This window comes from Cyprinodon tularosa, unplaced genomic scaffold (genome assembly GCF_016077235.1).
Source record: "Cyprinodon tularosa strain WSP-4 unplaced genomic scaffold, ASM1607723v1 ctg1691, whole genome shotgun sequence".
Taxonomy (NCBI): domain Eukaryota; kingdom Metazoa; phylum Chordata; class Actinopteri; order Cyprinodontiformes; family Cyprinodontidae; genus Cyprinodon; species Cyprinodon tularosa.
In genome coordinates, this window is record NW_024038524.1 from 1 (window position 1) to 23,786 (window position 23,786).

The 23,786-nt window shown below is 37.7% G+C and overlaps 1 long non-coding RNA gene across 1 annotated transcript; it reads right to left on the minus strand.

The window, feature by feature from the left end:
- Positions 1 to 1,691: 1,691 nt before the first annotated feature.
- On the minus strand, positions 1,692 to 8,692 carry LOC119780977. The gene is made up of 3 exons (XR_005280476.1): positions 8,637 to 8,692; positions 8,279 to 8,541; positions 1,692 to 2,153 (listed from the first exon to the last, which is right to left on the minus strand). It is a non-coding gene; the product is annotated as an uncharacterized LOC119780977 (long non-coding RNA).
- Positions 8,693 to 23,786: the final 15,094 nt, after the last annotated feature.

Consider the following 23,786-nt stretch of genomic DNA (forward strand, 5'->3'; position numbering starts at 1 on the left):
ACAAATTCAGACACCTATGCATACGCTTTTATAGACAGTTATCTTAACCCATACAAATGTCACTTAATCAAAGGCAGATCTGTAAGAAGGCTGACCACTTGAAGCCTTTTGTTATCTTAGTATAATTTCCTTCCTTCCATGTTGGAAGGGAAGAGGCCGGTGCTGATGACGCTCATGCACCTGGACGAGGAATAGACAGTTTTACGCTGCACACCAGGCAACTGACACAGCAATCCCTCCAGAGAATGTGGAGCCAGGCTACAAAGCTATTTCTATTCATGCCCTATTTCATCCTCCACCAGTCCTATTTTCACACTATTTGATCCGTGATCAGTTACAGGGAGGACATGCAAAGGCAGCAAAGACCCAAAACAGCTCATTCTAACACATCTGCAGAAAGGCACTTGATTTCACACCAGTCTGCACTCTGACTATTGTAAATCTAGTTTTCGATCATCTGATTTAGTTACAGATTAAAGGTCACCACTGGATAAAGTCACCTCTGACCTAATATATCTGTAAACACAGAAAGTTCCCCAATATTAACTGCTAGATAGATAGATAGATAGATAGATAGATAGATAGATAGATAGATAGATAGATAGATAGATAGATAGATAGATAGATAGATAGATAGATAGATAGATAGATAGATAGATAGATAGATAGATAGATAGATAGATAGATAGATAGATAGATAGATAGATAGATAGATAGATAGATAGATAGATAGATAGATAGATAGATAGATAGATAGATAGATAGATAGATAGATAGATAGATAGATAGATAGATAGATAGATAGATAGATAGATAGATAGATAGATAGATAGATAGATAGATAGATAGATAGATAGATAGATAGATAGATAGATAGATAGATAGATAGATAGATAGATAGATAGATAGATAGATAGATAGATAGATAGATAGATAGATAGATAGATAGATAGATAGATAGATAGATAGATAGATAGATAGATAGATAGATAGATAGATAGATAGATAGATAGATAGATAGATAGATAGATAGATAGATAGATAGATAGATAGATAGATAGATAGATAGATAGATAGATAGATAGATAGATAGATAGATAGATAGATAGATAGATAGATAGATAGATAGATAGATAGATAGATAGATAGATAGATAGATAGATAGATAGATAGATAGATAGATAGATAGATAGATAGATAGATAGATAGATAGATAGATAGATAGATAGATAGATAGATAGATAGATAGATAGATAGATAGATAGATAGATAGATAGATAGATAGATAGATAGATAGATAGATAGATAGATAGATAGATAGATAGATAGATAGATAGATAGATAGATAGATAGATAGATAGATAGATAGATAGATAGATAGATAGATAGATAGATAGATAGATAGATAGATAGATAGATAGATAGATAGATAGATAGATAGATAGATAGATAGATAGATAGATAGATAGATAGATAGATAGATAGATAGATAGATAGATAGATAGATAGATAGATAGATAGATAGATAGATAGATAGATAGATAGATAGATAGATAGATAGATAGATAGATAGATAGATAGATAGATAGATAGATAGATAGATAGATAGATAGATAGATAGATAGATAGATAGATAGATAGATAGATAGATAGATAGATAGATAAGATAAAAAAATAAAAAACATTTTTGGAAAATGATATACGAGGGGGAAAAATGAACATGCAGAGATTAAACAGAACTTTAAAAATAAAAATAATATCCATGTTTTATATATTCTATAAATAAAAAACCAGATAAAAGCAGAATTGGTAGAACAAAACGCCATTCAGATTACAGGTTGACCTTATTAGGGCTTGACCAAGTGAGCTGGTATCTGGGATTTTATTTCAGACACAGGAGGAGTCATTTCAGGCAATTTACATTTCTTTGCCAATTTCAATTTTCTAATCTCATCATTTAACTTTTTAATGAGATATTCTTTGTCGCTGAGCGTCTTAAGTAATTCAAGGTTCTCTGCTTTTAAACTAATCGGCTCTTCCTTAAGCTTTTTGGCATCAGCCTTTTTCAGGTAGAGTTTTAAGCTTTTATCTTTTCTCTGTTTGGTCCCTTTTCCCTGAAGTTCCTGAATTAACTCCTCCTTTTCCTGAATTAACTTCTCATTTTCCTGAATTACTGCCTCCTTTTGTTTTAATACTTTTTCTAAATTATCTAACTGGTCGAAAAACTTCCATAAGGTAAAGTTCTCTGATGTTGAACTACTCGACTCTTCCTTAAGCTTTTTGGCATCATACCTTCTCAGGTAGAGTTTTTCGTATTCGGTCACTTTTTCCTGAAGTTCCTGAATTACTGCCTCCTTTTCTGCTAATGCTTCTTTTAAATTATCTTTCTGGTCGTAAAACTTCCATAATTCAACGTTCTCTGCTTTTGAACTAATCAACTCTTCCTTAAGCTTTTTGGCATCATTCATTTTCAGGTAGAGTTTTTCGTATTTGGTCACTTTTTCCTGAAGTTCCTGAATTACTGCCTCCTTTTCTGCTAATGCTTCTTTTAAATTATCTTTCTGGTCCTAAAACTTCCATAATTCAACGTTCTCTGCTTTTCTAACTAATCAACTCTTCCTTAAGCTTTTTGGCATCATTGTTTTTCAGGTAGAGTTTTATGCTTTCATCTTTTTCCTGTTGGGTCACTTTTCCCTGAAGTTCCTGAAATACCGTCTCGTTTTGCTGAATTACTGCCTCTTTTTCTGCTAATGCTTTTTTTAAATGATCCAACTGGTTTCTGAGAGTGCGAATATTGTTAACTTGAGGATTTACATATGCTCTTTTTAGATCCTCTTTGTACTTATTACAAACTTCTTGTAACTTCTTATATTTAGCTTTTTCCTGTCTTAAAATTTTCACTCAAACCAGATACGTTATTGTCAAGTGTTTCAATATCCAGGTTCAGTTTGCAAATTTCTTGTTTCTGTGTCGTGATTATTGTCTCATATTTATGACCCTCTACTGTGCGACATTTTAATTCTGTATCTAGGCTCTCATATTTATGTGCCGCTGCTTTTCAAAAAGTGTTCAGTTCTTTATGAGCTGCTGCCAGTTTTTCCTTGTAATCACTGATTTTTTTCATTTGACTTTCTTTTATTAGTCTCTAACTGTTTCAATAGTCCAGTCATCTGTTGCTGGTTATTGGAAAGCTGTGTTTGAAAGTCATTAAGGGATTTTTCACAATTTACCAAATTCTCACTCAGCGTTTTAACTTCGTTCTCCAGGCTTTTGTTCTTTGTTTTAATTGTTTCAAGCTCCTCATTTAGTTTTTCGGATTTACCTTTAGTGTGGTCACGGTTTTCGGTTCGGTTCAGTATATATATATATATATATATATACAGATAGATATATATATATACAGATAGATATATACAAATAGATAGATAGATATATACAGACAGATAGATAGATATATACAGACAGATAGATAGATATATACAGACAGATAGATAGATATATACAGATAGATAGATAGATATATACAGATAGATAGAGAGATATATACAGATAGATAGATATATACAGACAGATAGATAGATATATACAGACAGATAGATAGATATATACAGACAGATAGATAGATATATACAGACAGATAGATAGATATATACAGACAGATAGATAGATATATACAGACAGATAGATATATACAGATAGAGAGATAGAGAGATAGATAGAAAACATTTTTTGGAAAATGATATACGAGGGGGGAAAATGAACATGCAGAGATTAAACAGAACTTTAAAAATAAAAATAATATCCATGTTTTATATATTCTATAAATAAAAAAACAGATAAAAGCAGAATTGGTAGAACAAAACGCCATTCAGATTACAGGTTGACCTTATTAGGGCTTGACCAAGTGAGCTGGTATCTGGGATTTTATTTCAGACACAGGAGGAGTAATTTCAGGCAATTTACATTTCTTTGCCAATTTCACTATTCTAATCTCATCTTTCAACTTTTTAATGAGATATTCTTTGTCCTTGAGCATCTTAAGTAATTCAAGGTTCTCTGCTTTTAAACTAATCGGCTCTTCCTCCTTTGTTTTAATTGTTTCAAGCTCCTCATTTAGTTTTTTGGATTTACCTTTAGTGTGGTCACGGTTTTCGGTTCTGTATATATATATATATATATATATATATATATATATATATATATATACAGATAGATATATATACAGATAGATAGATATATACAGACAGATAGATATATACAGACAGATAGATAGATACAGACAGATAGATAGATACAGACAGATAGATAGATACAGACAGATAGATATATACAGACAGATAGATATATACAGATAGATAGATATATACAGATAGATAGATATATACAGATAGATAGATATATACAGATAGATAGATATATACAGATAGATAGATATATACAGATAGATAGATAGATATATACAGATAGATAGATATATACAGATAGATAGATATATACAGATAGATAGATATATACAGATAGATAGATATATACAGATAGATAGATATATACAGATAGATAGATATATACAGATAGATAGATAGATATATACAGATAGATAGATAGATATATACAGATAGATAGATAGATAGATAGATAGATACATACAGATAGATAGATAGATATATACAGATAGATAGATATATACAGACAGATAGATAGATATATACAGACAGAGATATATACAGACAGATAGATATATACAGACAGATAGATAGATAGATATATACAGATAGAGAGAGCGATAGAAAACATTTTTTGGAAAATGATATACGAGGGGGAAAAATGAACATGCAGAGATTAAACAGAACTTTAAAAATAAAAATAATATATGTTTTATATATTCTATAAATAAAAAAAACAGATAAAAGCAGAATTGGTAGAACAAAACGCCATTCAGATTACAGGTTGACCTTATTAGGGCTTGACCAAGTGAGCTGGTATCTGGGATTTTATTTCAGACACAGGAGGAGTCATTTCAGGCAATTTACATTTCTTTGCCAATTTCAATTTTCTAATCTCATCTTTCAACTTTTTAATGAGATATTCTTTGTCCTTGAGCATCTTAAGTAATTCAAGGTTCTCTGCTTTTAAACTAATCGGCTCTTCCTTAAGCTTTTGGCATCAGCCTTTTTCAGGTAGAGTTTTAAGCTTTTATCTTTTCTCTGGTCCCTTTTCCCTGAAGTTCCTGAATTAACTCCTCCTTTTCCTGAATTAACTTCTCATTTTCCTGAATTACTGCCTCCTTTTCTGCTAATACTACTTTTAAATTATCTTTCTGGTCGTAAAGCTTCCATAATTCAACGTTCTCTGCTTTTCTAACTAATCAACTCTTCCTTAAGCTTTTTGGCATCATTGTTTTTCAGGTAGAGTTTTATGCTTTCATCTTTTTCCTGTTGGGTCACTTTTCCCTGAAGTTCCTGAATTACCGTCTCGTTTTGCTGAATTACTGCCTCTTTTTCTGCTAATGCTTTTTTTAAATGATCCAACTGGTTTCTGAGAGTGCGAATATTGTTAACTTGAGGATTTACATATGCTCTTTTTAGATCCTCTTTGTACTTATTACAAACTTCTTCTAACTTCTGATATTTAGCTTTTTCCTGTCTTAAATTTTCACTCAAACCAGATACGTTATTGTCAAGTGTTTCAATATCCAGGTTCAGTTTGCAAATTTCTTGTTTCTGTGTCGTGATTATTGTCTCATATTTATGACACTCTGGGCGACATTTTAATTCTGTATCTAGGCTCTCATATTTATCTGCCGCTACTTTTTGAAAAATGTTCAGTTCTTTATGAGCTGCTGCCAGTTTTTCCTTGTAATCACTAATTTTTTTCATTTGACTTTCTTTTATTAGTCTCTAACTGTTTCAATAGTCCAGTCATCTGTTGCTGGTTATTGGAAAGCTGTGTTTGAAAGTCATTAAGGGATTTTTCACAATTTACCAAATTCTCACTCAGCGTTTTAACTTCGTTCTCCAGGCTTTTGTTCTTTGTTTTAATTGTTTCAAGCTCCTCATTTAGTTTTTCTATCTGAGACTAATTAGATTTTTTGATTTTAGCTAACGCTCTTTTACATTCTGTTATTCTTTTAACTTCTTTCAAACTTTCTTCAAATTTTACCTTTAATTTGTCAAAGTCCTTGTCGCGTTTATGCAGTCGTGCCGTCAGGTTATCAATTATCCTGTCCTTATTTGCTAGCTTAATTAATCATTTTTATTGAGTTGAGGGATCCATTGCTTATATACAGGAAGGTAGTTTCACACAATGTACACACTTTATCCACTGGTTAAAAGATCAGACTAAAGGTAATCCGACAAAAAGTTGTTCAAAAGGTCAAAACTGTGAACTGTGAACCGCTCAGTTGCCTTACCTCAGGTGAAATGACTCCCATATGGTTTGAATTCCTTATAGACCCTAGCTTACTGGTTTTGTGACGTCATAGGTTCTATTCCCACACACACACACACTCACACACACACAAAAATTAAAATTTTTCAGTTCTCACAAAGTGATAAAATAAAACCCTGCCATCTTATGCAGAAAAAGGATGCATCGTTCAAACTATAAAAAGTGCAGGTTGTAATAGTAATTTAAAAATCCAACATAAATACAAGTACACACACACACAGACAAGAGATTAACCTTTCAGGCCATCATGTGAAAATGATCTAAAACTGCTGTTTGCGAGCCTTGGCTTCAGCAAAGGCAACCACAATGTCCTCCATGTCCAAAGACTGGCGAACATCACGCTCAATTGACATAAGTGCCAGTCCTGGGAGCCTTTCTTGGTCCATAGTGGACCTCATGTAATTTTTTATCAGCTTCAAAGCTGAAAAGCTCCTCTCACCAGAGGCCACTGACACAGGGAGAGTCAGGAGTAGACGCAAAGCAATGCTTAAATTACTGTACAAATCCAGTAGCCTCTCACTGTATATGTAATTAAGCATGTCAAATGGGGAAGTAGCTACATGGTCTGGAAAGGTGTGGAGAGATGAACTGATCTCAAGTGCCAAACATATTACAGTAAGTAACCATGTTCCGTCCGTTCGAAAAAAAGTTGCGCTAACTTGTTACAAGCTAGTCTGTTACAAGCAGCATTGGCCGTCAGGCAGGTAGTTAACATAATAAACATTTTTGCTAAGCTAGCCTTCCTGCTGAGACATTACGCCATTTGTACAAGACAAGTAGAGCTATTTTATCCAGTGTCGTTGCACTTTACTGCTTTGACTATTAAAGCGCCACTCACAGTTTGTCATTGCATTTTATTCTTAACCAGTCGTTGTCTTGGGGCCCCTGGCCAGCTCGGGGCCCCAAGCAATTGCTTGGTTTGCTTGCCTTCTAGCGAAGGGCCTGTGACTATGTTACCGAAGTGATGAACTTGGTCAACATGTGGTAGAATTCAAATACATTTTTTAATGAATTAATGGGCTGATCATATAAACTGGAGAAAAGCTTTACCTTTTATATACACTACTGAAAAGCTTTTTACCTATCAGCTATTTGCTAATTTCGGTTCAAACAGTAGGAATTTCAGAGTCACATTAGGTTTGGTTGACGGTTTTGTGGTCACGGTTTTCGGTTCGGTTCAGTATATATATATATATATATATATATATATATATATATACACATACAGATAGATAGATAGATATATACATAGATAGATAGATAGATACATAGATAGATATATACATAGATATATACATAGATAGATAGATAGATACATAGATAGATAGATAGATCGATAAGATTAAAAATAAAAAAACATTTTTTGGAAAATGATATACGAGGGGGAAAAATGAACATGCTGAGATTAAACAGAACTTTAAAAATAAAAATAATATATATGTTTTATATATTCTAAAAATAAAATAAAAGGATAAAAGCAGAATTGGTAGAACAAAACGCCATTCAGATTACAGGTTGACCTTATTAGGGCTTGACCAAGTGAGCTGGTATCTGGGATTTTATTTTAGACACAGGAGGAGTAATTTCAGGCAATTTACATTTCTTTTGTAATTTAAATTTTCTAATCTCATCTTTCAACTTTTGAATGTTATATTCTTTGTCGTTGAGTGTCTTGAGTAATTCAAGGTTCTCTGCTTTTAAACTAATCGGCTCTTCCTTTAAGCTTTTTGGCATCAGCCTTTTTCAGGTAGAGTTTTAAGCTTTTATCTTTTCTCTGTTTGGTCCCTTTTCCCTGAAATTCCTGAATTAACTCCTCCTTTTCCTGAATTACTGCCTCCTTTTGTTCTAATACTTTTTCTAAATTATCTAACTGGTCGAAAAAAAAACAATGAATCAGCACTATGCGATGGGATGCACTGCGTACACAACACATCTATCAATGCACCTGAAAAATAGTCACCATATAAAGTCTTACCCTCTTTCTTCTAACTCGACTCCGAGCAGATTGCTTGGCAGCTTCCGCACGCAACGTGTTCGCTGGCAGCATATATCTGAAGCTCCTGCGTACCGTCTCAAAATACGTCTTACAGGCAGCTGGAAAACAATTAAATGAGAGTGGTATGAATAAAAAAAACCAAACGCAAGTCACAGTAAGAAGGAAGGAGAAAACATTAAAACAAGTCACTTACACACAATGTCGTCTTTATCAACATTGTGCAAATCTGGACTTGCTGATATGGCTCCGAGCAAATAGGAGGTCACCGCCTCATTGTGAGGCGAGATTAGTCTGTGAAAACAAAATGTACAGCTATGATCGGTATCCATCCGTATCTATTTCATTTTACCGCAGAATGAAAGCATATTCTTTAAATCTTACCCTTGCTCCGGTTCATAGCGCCTGCAATTTGTCTCCGAGTTGTGAAGACGGCGTACTGCTTCCTGTGAATCACAAAAATACACTTTAATAAAGCTTGTTCTTGCAAGGCTACTATTAGCCGTAGCTTTAGGCTAGGCTGCTTTTAGCTTACCTAGCTAGGCTAGGTTGTCTTTAGCTCACCTAGCTAAGCTAGGCTGCTTTTAGCATAGCTAGCAGTAATCGAACATATATTTACCGCTAGCGTGGGGTTGTGCACCCGTCTTCTCTTCCTCGAGTTCGTCTCTCCCGCACAGATGTTCGACTGCAGAGCCGCCATCTTGTATGGCAAGCCAAGAAGGTCACATTTCGCATTGAATTGTCGAGTTAAGATTGAAGTTAACCCGCAAAAAAACGCGCGTTCTCCCGAGATTACGCCGCTTTTTACGCCGTCGTTTACCAACAAGCGCCACCTTTTACGCGCGTCATGATAGTACCGCAAGACGCGCGTTAAATACGCGCGTTGTGTCGCTCAGAACGCGCGTATTTAACGCGCGTTTTCCTAATATGATAATGATGTCCTTCCTTCTTTTCCCACAGCCAATGCATTTGAACTGGTTGCATCCAATCTCTGATCAAGGCAGCCAGACCAAGAAAGTTCAGCACAGATCTGCTTTGTGGAAAACTGCACAGAGCTCAATGTTGCAGCATTGCCAGAATTCACTGCATTGCCGTTTCACAAAGCCTTAATTTTAGGAATATATCCACTACTTACACTTTGCTGTTATGTTGAATCCATTCCATGCCTATTTTCACGTAAAAACGTTTTGCATCAACATGCATCGCCAAATAATGTTTTGTATTCACAGGTATTAGTAGGAATGTTCCACCACCTAATACTACCGGGAGGTGGCGTGGTGGCTTGAGTGACCGCCTTCAATGCGATCCTTTTGCTTCGTGGCAGGTTCGAATCCGGCAGAGGCCGTCCGACTTTTCCCTTTATATTCTGTCTTGTCTCCAACCAAGCCCATTTATTTATTTATTTTTTTTCTGAGAATGTAATCATAAATGTAGCCTACTTCACTGTTTTTGATCCATCGCCATGCATTCTGTCATGTAAAAACTTTTTATATTGTACTAATAAAATGACAATAAAGGGCACACTTGTCTTCCAGAAAATGTGTCGGTCTGACTTGTTTTCTGTATATTTTCCTGCATATCACCAACCTTTTTCCATAATGCTTTATACAGCCATGGAGCAACTGCTGTTAAAATTAAATTAACAGGAACATTTCTTATTAAAAGTTTTATTTGTGCAATGAGAAAAAACTTGCTTAGTTGAGCCAGTGGAGGTTTGATAATCCCCATAGCTCATGTTCTCTGTCTCCTACATATACATATAAATATATATATATATATATATATATATATATATATATATATATATATATATAAATATATATATTATAATATATATATATATATATATATATATATATATATACATACAGGTGGTGGTCATAAAATTAGAATATCATGAAAAAGTAGATTGATTTCAGTAATTCCATTTAAAAAGTGAAACTTGTATATTATATTCATACATTACATACAAACTCATATATTTCAGATGTTTATTTTGTTTAATTTTGATGATTACAAATGACAACAAATGAAAATCTCAAATTCATCATATCAGAAAATTAGAATATTACTGAAGACCAATAAAAACAAAGGATTTATAGAAATGTTGGCCAACTGAAAAGTATGAACATGAAAAGTATGAGCATGTACAGCACTCAGTATTTAGTTGGGCCTCCTTTGGCCTGTATTACTGCAGCAATGCGGCGTGGCATGGAGTCGATCAGTCTGTGGCACTGCTCAGGTGTTATGATAGCCCAGGTTGCTCTAATAGTGGCTTTTAGCTCTTCTGAATTGTTGGGTCTGGTGTATTGCATATTGTATATATATATATATATATATATATATATATATATATATATATATATATATATATATATATATATATATATATATATATATATATATATATATATATATATATATATATATATATATATATATATATATATATATATATATTATAATATATATATATATATATATATATATATATATATATATTATGTGGAAAACAAAAAAACAGAAGAATGTCAGCATCCTTCTCGTGTTGTAATGTTCTACAAAATAAATTAAAAGCTTTTATATACACCTGAACTGCCGTCAAAAAACAGAAAACAGTAATAGAAAAGAAATATTGGTGAAAGGGAATCAGAAATGTTGATAGATTACAGACTGCTCATTTCAACAGCAGTTTTCAGAACTCCTGTCTGACTCAGAATATTTTGTTTTATAAAAGAAATCCTAACTTTGGTTACTTTCATTTCTCAAGTTCCAAAAATCCAAACTATCTCCTGCTTCTTCACAGAACTGCAGTCAGAAGCTTTCGCCTGTTTTAGCCTAGAATAAGAGTGGGTTTCACCTGTTTACCTCTGTACAGTTATACATCTTCAAAAGAAAACACGATACGTCAACATATAACAGGCATATTTAGACTATATTTGGTTAAATAGGAATGTATTTACCTTCTGTCTTACTGGTAAGTTTAAATGCAAACATTTTCAAAGTGGAAAAAGTCCTAATTGCACATTGATCAGAGCCAGTGATGCTTCAAACATTGCTAAACAGCATCTAGTGAGTGTAGTGCTTATAAGATTTGTATTAATCTAGGAAGAAATTATGCTGTTCTCTTTAAACACATCAAAGCCTGATGCTCACATTAAGCATAAAAAATAAGAGTATGCATCTTTTTGCAAAGGACCAATGACATTAGACCAATGAAACTGAAGACCAATAGTGTCCCTGCCAAAGCTGAAATCAAACCTATGCCTTTGATATTCTCTCTTGCCTTTAACTAAGAATATAATCCATATATGTAGCCCACTTCTCTGTTGTTTTTGATCCATTGCCATTCATTCTGTCATGTAACAACTTTTTACATAGTGCTAATAAAATGACATTAAAGGGGCCACTTATCCTCCAGAAAATGTGTCTGTCTGACTTGTTTTCTGTATGTTTCCTGCATGTCACTAACCTTTTCCCAAGCTCATAATGCTTTCTGCAGCCACGGAACAACTGCTGTTAAAATTAAATGTAACATCTAAATAACGTAGTACCTGTTTTCTGGATACACCACCAATGGAAGGTGCTGCACCCATACCTTGTCTCCTACTCCACAATGAAAATGTAGTTAGACTCTTGCACATTTGGATCTTGTTCTAGTACACATAAGTAAAGGTACTGACTAGTGGTCAAAGGTAGTGGGAAATAGATAATAGTTCATAATAAATAAAAAAGATGAAAGAATCCAGTATCTAGTTCTCTCTTGAAAAAGAGACACACCTTGCCTATATTGTTCCACAGCTTTGGTGCAAACACCTGTTTGCTGCTCTGCCAGTAGCCTACTCGTTATATGGCGCCATCTGCAGACTGAAAGAACATTTATGTGACGTGGTTTATATATATATATATATATATATATACAGGTGCTGGTCATAAAATTAGAATATCATGAAAAAGTAGATTGATTTCAGTAATTCCATTTAAAAAGTGAAAGTTGTATATTATATTCATACATTACATACAAACTCATATATTTCAGATGTTTATTTTGTTTAATTTTGATGATTACAAATGACAACAAATGAAAATCTCAAATTCATCATATCAGAAAATTAGAATATTGTGAAAAGGTTCAAAATTGATGGCCCCTGGTGCCACACTCTAATCAGCTAATTAACTCAAACCACCTGCAAAAGCCTTTAAATGGTCTTTCAGTCTAGTTCTATAGGCTACACAATCATGGGGAAGACTGCTGACTTGACAGTTGTCCAAAAGACGACCATCGACACCTTGCACAAGGAGGGCAAGACACAAAAGGTCATCGCTAAAGAGGCTGGCTGTTCACAGAGCTCAGTGTCCAAGCACATTAATAGAGAGGCGAAGGGAAGGAAAAGATGTGGTCGAAAAAAGTGTACAAGCAAGAGAGATAACCGCACCCTGGAGAGGATTGTGAAACAAAACCCATTCAAAAATGTGGGGGAGATTCACAAAGAGTGGACTGTAGCTGGAGTGAGTGCTTCAAGAACCACCACACACAGACGTATGAAAGACATGGGTTTCTGCTGTCGCATTCCTTGTGTCAAGCCACTCTTGAACCACAGACAGCGTCAGAAGCGTCTTGCCTGGGCTAAAGAGAAACAGGACTGGACTGCTGGTGAGTGGTCCAAAGTCATGTTCTCTGATGAAAGTAAATTTTGCATTTCCTTTGGAAATCAAGGTCCCAGAGTCTGGAGGAAAAGAAGAGAGGCACTTCAGCCACGTTGCTTGAAGTCCAGTGTAAAGTTTCCACAGTCAGTGATGGTTTGGGGTGCCATGTCATCTGCTGGTGTTGGTCCATTGTGTTTTCTGAGGTCCAGGGTCAACGCAGCCACATACCAGGAAGTTTTAGAGCACTTCATGCTTCCTGCAGCTGACCAACTTTTTGGAGATGCAGATTTCATTTTCCAACAGGACTTGGCACCTGCACACAGTGCCAAAGCTACCAGTACCTGGTTGAAGGACCATGGTATCCCTGTTCTTAATTGGCCAGCAAACTCTCCTGACCTTAACCCCATAGAAAATCTATGGGGTATTGTGAAGAAGAAGATGCAATACACCAGACCCAACAATTCAGAAGAGCTAAAAGCCACTATTAGAGCAACCTGGGCTATCATAACACCTGAGCAGTGCCACAGACTGATCGACTCCATGCCACGCCGCATTGCTGCAGTAATACAGGCCAAAGGAGGCCCAACTAAATACTGAGTGCTGTACATGCTCATACTTTTCATGTTCATACTTTTCAGTTGGCCAACATTTCTATAAATCCTTTGTTTTTATTGGTCTTCAGTAATATTCTAATTTTCTGATATGATGAATTTGAGATTTTCATTTGTTGTCATTTGTAATCATCAAAATTAAACAAAATAAACATCTGAAATATATGAGTTTGTATGTAATGTATGAATATAATATACAAGTTTCACTTTTTAAATGGAATTACTGAAATCAATCTACTTTTTCATGATATTCTAATTTTATGACCAGCACCTGTATATATATATATATATATATATATATATATATATATATATATATATATATATATATATATATGTATATATATATATATATTATAATATATATATTTATATGTATATGTATGTATATGTAGGAGACAGAGAACATGAGCTATGGGGATTATCAAACCTCCACTGGCTCAACTAAGCAAGTTTTTTCTCATTGCACAAATAAAACTTTTAATAAGAAATGTTCCTGTTAATTTAATTTTAACAGCAGTTGCTCCATGGCTGTATAAAGCATTATGGAAAAAGGTTGGTGATATGCAGGAAAATATACAGAAAACAAGTCAGACCGACACATTTTCTGGAAGACAAGTGTGCCCTTTATTGTCATTTTATTAGTACAATATAAAAAGTTTTTACATGACAGAATGCATGGCGATGGATCAAAAACAGTAAAGTAGGCTACATTTATGATTACATTCTCAGAAAAAAAATAAATAAATAAATGGGCTTGGTTGGAGACAAGACAGAATATAAAGGGAAAAGTCGGACGGCCTCTGCCGGATTCGAACCTGCCACGAAGCAAAAGGATCGTATTGAATGCGGTCACTCAAGCCACCACGCCACCTCTCGGTAGTATTAGGTGGTGGAACATTCCTACTAATACCTGTGAATACAAAACATTAGTTGGCGATGCATGTTGATGCAAAACGTTTTTACGTGAAAATAGGCATGGAATGGATTCAAAATAACAGCAAAGTGTAAGTAGTGGATATATTCCTCAAATTAAGGCTTTGTGAAACGGCAATGCAGTGAATTCTGGCAATGCTGCAACATTGAGCTCTGTGCAGTTTTCCACAAAGCAGATCTGTGCTGAACTTTCTTGGTCTGGCTGCCTTGATCAGAGATTGGATGCAACCAGTTCAAATGCATTGGCTGTGGGAAAAGAAGGAAGGACATCATTATCATATTAGGAATAATAATACTGCTGTTAAAATTAAATTAACAGGAACATTTCTTATTAAAAGTTTTATTTGTGCAATGAGAAAAAACTTGCTTAGTTGAGCCAGTGGAGGTTTGATAATCCCCATAGCTCATGTTCTCTGTCTCCTACATATACATATAAATATATATATTATAATATATATATATATATACATATATATACATATATATATATATATATACCGACACAACCGACACAACGCGTATTTAACGCGCGTCTTGCGGTACTATCATGACGCGCGTAAAAGGCGGCGCTTGTTGGTAAAAGACGGCGTAAAAAGCGGCGTAATCTCGGGAGAACGCGCGTTTTTTGCGGGTTAACTTCAATCTTAACGCGACAATTCAATGCGAAATGTGACCTTTTTGGCTTGCCATATTCAATCCGAAATGTGACCTTCTTGGCTTGCCATAGTTGAAGGCGAGTTGAACGCGAGACGTCGTGCAGCCATTGTTCACGTTCCAGCAAAATCCAAACAAAGGAACTGGAGATGAAGTTCTTCTGTATGCTGGTCTCGCGAGTAGTAGTAGTGGTGCACAAAAGCTCACACGTGATTGGACGAGGAGTCGAAGGCTCATCAGGCTCCTCCAATCACATACGACGTCATTGTTATACGGAAGGACTCGCAAGACCAACTTGTGTCTGGATGGACAATCGGTCTGCGCCAGGTGACGTCAATGTTTACCTCGGGCGCGGTGCATCGTGGAAAAACCACCATAATAGGTGGAAAGTCGAGATAACCCACACGCGGCTGTTCTTTCGGCACAATTATTTACCAGAAATGACACGATCGTGTTGTGTCGGAGGCTGCCAGTCCCGGTGTCATGTCAAGGTAGTTATCCCTGCGAAAATTTGTATCCCCTCGTCGGGAGCGCGCACGGAGTAGGAAGAACAACCCGACTTAACTCCGCTTCAATTCCAACGTGCAGAACTTGAAATTTGAAAGGTTTTACGTGTATGAAAGTTGAGCTTCACTGTTTGATTCTTTACTTCACATATTATAGCAGAATATCGCCAGTGATATTGATTTAAAACTAATAAGAAAACACAAACGTTTGCTTGAAAGCTGGTCGCTGACAGCAGTGTCTACTCCTCCCTCTGAAAGCAAACAGATCCTTGTTCTTTTCCACAGGTTCATTAAAAAAATCTCTCATTGTTTCACAGTGTCCAAATGTTCTCATCCCATTGAAAACTGTTGTAAACCATATACTTGTAATAAAAATGAAATAGAAAATGGAGTGCACATGTAATCATTAAAGACTATATGCAGAAGGAAAATAATTGTTTCCTGGTTGAAATTTAGTACTTAAATCTATATTTGTGTTTATAGTAACGTACAATTTATCTATGTTGTACTATCCTTAATAAACAGTTTGTCTTCTAACATCAGCCATTTTATTTCATCCCATATTGCCAGAACTGGCAGTATGGGATGAAATAAAACCTGCTGTAATCTGTCCCCCCTGTCTAAATCAGACAAAAAAGGCCCCAGCTTTTTCATTTTTGGCTTATAGGCATCTTTTATGATGACAATTTATTCCTGAAACTTTGGATGTGATGGACCTTTATTTCTTAAAGTTACAAGGAGGGAACAAATTATAGCAGGCCACCTGCTATAATCTGTTCCCTCTGTCTAAATCAGGCAAAAAAGGTCCCGGCTTTTTCATTTTTGGCTTAAAAATATCTTTTATGACGACAACTAACTCCTGAAACTTTGGAGTTGATTGACCTTTATTTCTTAAAGTTATAAGGGGGAACAAATTATAGCAGGCCACCTGCTATAATCTGTTCCCCCTGTCTAAATCAGGCAAAAAAGGTCCCAGCTTTTTCATTTTTGGCTTAAAAATATCTTTTATGACGACAACTAACTCCTGAAACTTTGGAGTTGATTGACCTTTATTTCTTAAAGTTATAACGGGGGAACAAATTATAGCAGGCCACCTGCTATAATCTGTTTCACCCTGTCTAAATCAGGCAAAAAAGGTCCCAGCTTTTTAATTTTTGGCTTATAAGCATCTTTTATGATGACAACTAACTCCTGAAACTTTGGAGTTGATTGACCTTTATTTCTTAAAGTTATAAGGGGGAACAAATTATAGCAGGCCACCTGCTATAATCTGTTCCCCCTGTCTAAATCAGGCAAAAAAGGTCCCAGCTTTTTCATTTTTGGCTTAAAAATATCTTTTATGACGACAACTAACTCCTGAAACTTTGGATGTGATTGACCTTTATTTCTTAAAGTTATAACGGGGGAACAAATTATAGCAGGCCACCTGCTATAATCTGTTTCACCCTGTCTAAATCAGGCAAAAAAGGTCCCAGCTTTTTCATTTTTGGCTTATAAGCATCTTTTATGATGACAACTAACTCCTGAAACTTTGGAGTTGATTCATTTTTGGCTTATAAGCGTCTTTTATGATGCAAAAAATGAAAAAGCTGGGACCTTTTTGGCCTGATTTAGACAGGGGGGAACAGATTACAGCAGGTGGCCTGCTATAATTTGTTCCCCCCTTATAACTTTAAGAAATAAAGGTCAATCACATCCAAAGTTTCAGGAATAAATTGTCATCATAAAATATGCTTATAAGCCAAAAATGAAAAAGCTGGGGCCTTTTTTGTCTGATTTAGACAGGGGGAACAGATTACAGCAGGTTTTATTTTATCCCATATTGCCAATTGTGGCAAAATGGGATGAAATAAAACGGCTGATGTTAGAACACAAACTGTTTATTAAGGATAGTACAACATAGATAAATTGTACGTTACTATAAACACAAATATAGAATATAAAAAATAGATTTAAGTACTAAATTTCAACCAGGAAAAAATTATTTCCTTCTGCATATAGTCTTTAATGATTACACGTGCACTCCATTTTCTATTTCATTTTTATTACAAGTATATGGTTTACAACAGTTTTCAATGGGATGAGAACATTTGGACACTGTGAAACAATGAGAGATTTTTTTAATGAACCTGTGGAAAAGAACAAGGATCTTTTTGCTTTCAGAGGGAGGAGTAGACACTGCTGTCAGCGACCAGCTTTCAAGCAAACGTTTGTGTTTTATAATCAGTTTTAAATCAATATCACTGGCGATATTCTGCTACAACACGTGAAATAAAGAATAAAACAGTAAAGCTCAACTTTCAAACACGTAAAACCTTTCAAATTTCAAGTTCTGCACGTTGGAATTGAAGCGGAGTTCACTCGGGTTGTTCTTCCTACTCCGTGCGCGCTCCCGACGAGGGGATACAAATTTTCGCAGGGATAACTACCTTGGCACGACACCGGTACGGTAATTTCGCATTCTGCTTACTTTTTTCCATATAGTCAGAGAAACAAACTCAATCCTTTAGTCCTTCGTTTAGCTATGCTGCGGTTGTTTACACTACGCCTTTTCCACCAAAAATGGCGTCTTAGCAACAAATGTCACGTGACTGTCGGAGACCGATTGAAAATAAAATAAAAAAATGTAAAATGAATAGTTTAGAAATGAGTCAAACAACACCAGTATCAATTATACCTCCCTGGATTCTACCAGAAGCAACAGTAGATATGTCAATAATGGAAAAGAAATAAGATGAATCAAGTGCTGTAGATAGATGTTCAGTGCAATTACATTTAGATAAATATTATCAATATATTCAAATTTATACTGATGCATCAAAAATAACTTAGAAACTAGGAATAGCATTTGTAGTACCAGAATTCAAAATAAAAATAGGAAAACGAATTAAAGATGGATTATCAGTATACACAGGAGAAATGTTGGCAATATTATTAGTGTTACAATGGGTAGAAGACATAAAACCATTAAAAACAATAATATGTTCAGATTCAAGCTCTGCATTGTTAAGTTTAAAAAATAACCAAACAGATAGTAGGATGGACATTTTATTAGAAATATATCATACACTGTTCAGAATATGAAACATGGGGCTGATAGTTACATTTGTGTGGGTTCCAGCACATATTGGGGTAGAAGGAAACGAGAGGGCAGATAAAATGGCAAAAAGGGCAATTTAACATTCTATTAGTTTTATAGTTAAAATAAGTAAATCAGAAGGAAAAAGTATTATTAAAGAGAAACTAATGGAAGTTTGGCAAAAAAGGTGGGATGAAGATAAAACAGAAAGATGGTTTTATAAAATTCAGAAGAAGGTAGGAGAAAGAAGAAATGGAAGAAGAAATAGAAATGAGGAAAGATTGATAACAAGGTTAAGATTTGGTCATACAGGACTTAATTATACACTTTTTAAAATACAAAAACATAAAACGGGCAAATGTGATTTCTGTGATAAATATGAAACCATACAACATGTTATATTAGAATGTCATAAATATGAAAAAGAGAAGATATATGAGGAGAGAGTTTGAAGACATTAAGGAGAAGGTTAATTTATTAGATATACTGAGGAAAAATTTAGGGAGTAAACACATACAAATAATTATTCGATTTCTAAAGAAAACGAAATTATTTCATAGAATTTAATTATAGTAAGTGTGTTTGTGAGTGAAGGAATGATATACAAAGCTGTGAACAAATATGTATATATTTTTAAGTGTGAATGTGTGAATGTATGTTTAGAAGAAGTTAGGGTAGAGTATATGAATATATCCATCCATCCATCTTCCTCCGCTTATCCGGGGTCGGGTCGCGGGGGCAGCAGCTTAAGAAGGGAGGCCCAGACTTCCCTCTCCCCAGCCACTTCTTCCAGCTCTACAGGAGGAACCCCAAGGCGTTCCCAGGCCAGCCGAGAAACATAGTCTCTCCAGCGTGTCCTGGGTCTTCCCCGGGGCCTCCCCCCGGTGGGACGTGCCCGGAACACCTCACCAGGGAGGCGTCCAGGAGGCATCCTAAACAGATGCCCAAGCCACCTCAACTGGCTCCTCTCGACGTGGAGGAGCAGCGGCTCTACTCCGAGTCCCTCCCGGATGACCGAGCTTCTCACCCTATCTCTAAGGGAGAGCCCAGCCACCCTACGGAGGAAACCCATTTCGGCCGCTTGTATCCGCGATCTCGTTCTTTCGGTCATGACCCAGAGTTCATGACCATAGATGAGGGTAGGAACGTAGATCGACCGGTAAATCGAGAGCTTCGCTTTTTGACTCAGCTCTCTCTTCACCACGACGGACCGGTACAGCGCCCGCTTCACGGCAGACACTGCACCAATCCGCCTGTTGATCTCCCGCTCCCTTGTTCCCTCATTCGTGAACAAGATCCCAAGATACTTAAACTCCTCCACTTGGGGCAGGACACCCCCCCTGACCCGGAGAAGGCACTCTACCCTTTTCCGGCTCAAGACCATGGCCTCGGATTTGGAGGCACTGATCCCCATCCCGGCCGCTTCACACTCGGCTGCGAACCGATCCAGCGAGAGCTGCAGATCACGACCTGATGAAGCCAATAGGACCACATCATCTGCAAAAAGCAGAGACGCAATCCTAAGGCCACCAAAACGGATCCCCTCAACACCTTGGCTGCGCCTAGAAATTCTGTCCATGAAGGTAATGAACAGAATCGGTGACAAAGGGCAGCCCTGGCGGAGTCCAACTCTCACCGGAAATGAGCCCGACTTACTGCCGGCAATGCGGACCAGACTCTGACACCGGTCATACAGGGACCTGACAGCCCGTATCAAAGGGCCCGGCACCCCGTATTCCCGGAGAACCCCCCACAGGGCCCCCCGAGGGACACGGTCGAACGCCTTCTCCAAGTCCACAAAGCACATGTAGACTGGTTGGGCGAACTCCCATGCACCCTCCAGGACCCTGCTGAGGGTGTAGAGCTGGTCCAGCGTTCCACGACCAGGACGGAAACCACACTGCTCTTCCTGAATCCGAGGTTCGACTATCCGACAGACCCTCCTCTCCAGCACCCCCGAATAGACCTTGCCGGGGAGGCTTAAGAGTGTGACTCCCCTGTAATTGGAGCACATCCTCCGGTCCCCCCTTTTTGAACAGGGGGACCACCACCCCAGTCTGCCAATCCAGGGGGACTGCCCCCGATGTCAATGCCACGTTGAAGAGTCGTGTCAGCCAACACAACCCTACAACATCCAGGACCTTGAGGAACTCTGGGCGGATCTCATCCACCCCCGGGGCCCTGCCACCGAGGAGCTTTTTAACCACCTCGGCGACCTCGCCCACAGAGATTGGAGAGCCCAGTCCAGAGTCCCCAGGCCCAGCTTCCTCAATGGAAGACATGTTGGTGGGATTGAGGAGGTCTTCGAAGTATTCCGCCCACCGACCCACAACGTCCCGAGTCGAGGTCAGCAGCACACCATCCCCACTATAAACAGTGTTGGTGCTGCACTGCTTCCCCCTCCTGAGACGCCGGATGGCAGACCAGAATCGCTTCGGAGCCGCACGGAAGTCTTTCTCCATGGCCTCTCCAAACTCCTCCCACACCCGAGTTTTTGCCTCAGCAACCATCCGAGCCGCATGCCGCTTCGCCCGCCGGTACCCATCAGCTGATTCCGGAGTCCCACAGGCCAAAAAGGCCCGATAGGCCTCCTTCTTCAACCTGACAGCATCCCTCACCGGAGGTGTCCACCAACGGGTTCGAGGGTTGCCGCCACGACAGGCACCGACAACCTTGCGGCCGCAGCTCAGATAAGCCGCCTCGACAATGGAGGAACGGAACATGGTCCACTCGGACTCAACGTCCCCCACCTCCCCCGGGATGTGTTCGAAGTTCTGCCAGAGATGGGAGTTAAAGCTCCGCCTAACAGGGGACTCCGCCAGACGTTCCCAGCAGACCCTCACAACACGTTTGGGCCTGCCAGGTCTGACCGGCATCCTCCCCCACCACCAGAGCCAACTCACCACCAGGTAGTGGTCAGTGGAAAGCTCAGCACCTCTCTTCACCCGAGTGTCCAAGACATACGGCCGCAAGTCCGATGAAACGATGACAAAGTCGATCATCGAACTGCGGCCTAGGGTGTCCTGGTGCCATGTGCACATATGGACACCCTTATGCCTGAACATGGTGTTCGTTATGGACAATCCATGACGAGCACAGAAGTCCAACAACAGAACACCACTCGAGTTCAGATCAGGGCGGCCATTCCTCCCAACCACGCCCCTCCAGGTCTCACTGTCATTGCCCACGTGAGCGTTGAAGTCTCCCAGCAGAACAAGGGAATCCCCAGGAGGGGCACCCTCCAGTACCCCCTCTAAGGACTCCAAGAAGGGTGGGTAATCTGAACTGTTGTTCGGCCCGTAAGCACAGACAACAGTCAGAACCCGCCCCCCCACCCGTAGGCGGAGGGAGGCTACCCTCTCGTTCACCGGGGTAAACCCCAACGTACAGACACCGAGATGGGGGTCAACAAGTATGCCCACTCCTGCCTGGCGCCTCTCACCGTGGGCAACTCCAGAGTGGAAGTATGTCCAGCCCCTCTCAAGGAGACTGGTTCCAGAACCAGAACCACTGGTTCTGGTCCAGCTGGCTCTTGGGACGTGGAATATGTATATATATCAGGATAAATATTTAAACCATCACGAACCACACTCCATACCAGTAAGTGGCGGTAATGCTACTAACAGTTTGTTGCTAACCCCCATAAAACTCGACAAGAAGAAGAAAAACAGCTCGCGTCACTCCATTCTGGAAGGTGGCGGTAATGCACCTGTTTGTTTCTGCCAGTTGAGCACATTGCTAGAAGATGTGTGGTTAATACATCCTCTGTGCATTTAAGTAAGACCAAAGAAAAAGTCACGGTAGTCATGCCACTATGCACAGTAGTTGAGCTCTAGGAGACTGTGATCTCTCCAGACCCCTCATTCTGATTCCAATGTTGTTTGCATGGAATGCACATTTTACCAACTGATTCTGATTAAAACAAATTTTTTAAATAAATTATTTTGTGTATTTTTTTACATAACATTTGCATACACAGTAATCTAGCGTACTTTAATTAAATAAATCAATTCAAGCTAAAATGTAAGAGTCTATAATTAGGCCATACTGAGCCTGATCTATTTGTACCATCTATTTGGGGGATATTTATTGCCACACTTTGGGCCACCTAATACCAATTTAGCATCAAATAAATGAGGCAGCCTACCTCAGCATTGTTGCTGACCTTATGTCCTTATGACCACAGTGTACCAATCTTCTGATGGCTACTTCCAACAGGATAATGCGCCATGTTATAAAGTGACTCATCTCAGACTCATTTCTTGAAACTTTTCCACTTAAGTAATTGTGAATTGAGCATATTGACAGACAACATTTTATTTTTTCTTAAATGCAATTATTTTTTTTTAATAATTACTGCTCTAAATGTATTGCTCTGTCAGCTAAAGATCTGTTTTGGTCTCTATACTTTAATTAAATAAATCAATTCAAGCTAAAATGTAAGAGGCTACAGTACCCACTGTGTCACTGAGCAGCCTACTGTGGAATATATTTATTTATTTTCTAGCCCTACCACACCAGGGAACTGAGAGTATAACACAGACACACCCACAAAAAAATATTTATCTGCTCTTATGTATCTCCCTGCCTGCCTGGTTGTCAGTCATCTATATATAGACAGATATAGATATTATTTAGTCACCTTATCATGGAATTGTACGGTTTTGATGTTGTCAAAGACATTGAGAAGGTGTGCCTGGATAGTGTGGGAGTCAGAGGCCTGGCCCAGAATTTCCAGCAAGGCAGGGTCAGAGATGAAGAAAAAACGTGGGAAAAGCAGTCGCTTCTTCTCCAAATAACTGAAAAAAAAAAAAAAAATTCAGTTATAAAAATCCTTTTAATAGTTAAAAAGCAAACCCATAATTTTAAATTGTTTACAACACTTTGGTATAAGTTGAGTAAAAAGTGCCTGT